The sequence below is a fragment of the Malurus melanocephalus genome, unplaced genomic scaffold, assembly GCF_030028575.1.
Source record: "Malurus melanocephalus ecotype Western Australia unplaced genomic scaffold, MMel_1.1 scaffold_3994, whole genome shotgun sequence".
Lineage (NCBI taxonomy): Eukaryota > Metazoa > Chordata > Aves > Passeriformes > Maluridae > Malurus > Malurus melanocephalus.
The window spans coordinates 1-1,137 of NW_026627226.1; the positions used below are offsets into that span (position 1 = coordinate 1).

Sequence of the window (1,137 nt, forward strand, 5' to 3'; positions counted from 1 at the left end):
AAAACTCCACGGATTTTGGGTTTTGCTCCTCCCCATCACCTCCCAGAGTGTAAAAAAATCGATGGAGCCTAAAGAGGTGAATTCTCTGATCTGTGAACGTGGCGTTTTAATAACAGTTTGTGTTAATTAGAGAGTTTAAGGGTTTGTAAATTGAAAAGTTGGGTGATTTCAGCAAATCCAGTGGGTGATGCCCAAAGGCTCCATCTCAACTCTAATAAATGTAATTTCAAGGGAAAGGAAGGAAGAAAAGAGGGAGGGAAAAGGGTGGAGGAGAAAAAGGAGCCAATTTATGGAGCTGTGATTTCAGGGAAGCCCCCAAAGCCCCTCACCCACCTCGGGGAGAAGCTGCCGGGGGAGAAGAGTCCGTAGGGGCTGCGGGACGACGGCGTCCGCTTGGGCCGGGGCGTCTCCGGGGTGGAATTGCTGCGTTTCTGGGAGCCCTGCCAGGGAATTTTCACACAACCAGMACATTTCCAGGCTGGCTTTAAGGCAATTCCTGTGGATTTGGGGCTGTGCTCACCTTGGATGGGGTGGTGTAGGCGTCCAGCAGCTCGTCCTCCCCTTCCTCATCGAGGCTGATGTTTGTTAAGGGGCACCAACGCTCCTGGTTTGGGGTGAATCCCCCTCSAGACCCCCAAACCCAACAATTCCTCCCATTCCCTGACTCCACTGGGGATCTGTGACACCTCATCACCCGTTTTTCTGCCAGAATTCCCTCAGGATTCAGGATACAGCTCCTGGAGCGAGTGGATGTCGTGCAGGAKTCCCCGGCGCTCGTCCCTCCCGCGCTGGCTGCGGCTGCTCCGCTTGGAAAGGACCTGGGGCAGCAGAACAGGGCAGGATGAGGGGTCCCTACCATTCCCAGGGGGATTTGGGGGGCAGGGAGGAATCGGGGAGCCCTCACCTCGTGCTCGAAGGCGTCGAGACCGTCGGGGGTGAGCTGGAGGTCGAGGTCTTTGCTGGTGACAAAAGCCAGCAGCTCGTTGGCCAAGGCCACCGGGCCCAGCCCGTGGCTCAGGCACAGCTCCACCACTGCGGGGAAAAAGGGGGTTCAAGAGGGGTCCAAATCCCACCGAGAYCCCCCTCACACCTCTGGGTATCTCACAACAACCCCTGCGTCCTTCGTGCCCCCCAAAA

The 1,137-nt window shown here is 56.7% G+C and overlaps 1 long non-coding RNA gene across 1 annotated transcript; it reads right to left on the reverse strand.

Annotated features, from left to right (window-relative positions):
* Positions 1–283: 283 nt before the first annotated feature.
* On the reverse strand, positions 284–1,026 carry LOC130588265 (uncharacterized). Its single transcript, XR_008966925.1, has 4 exons — positions 905–1,026; positions 733–818; positions 521–575; positions 284–440 (listed from the first exon to the last, which is right to left on the reverse strand). It is a non-coding gene; the product is annotated as an uncharacterized LOC130588265 (long non-coding RNA).
* Between the last annotated feature and the right edge of the window lie 111 nt (positions 1,027–1,137).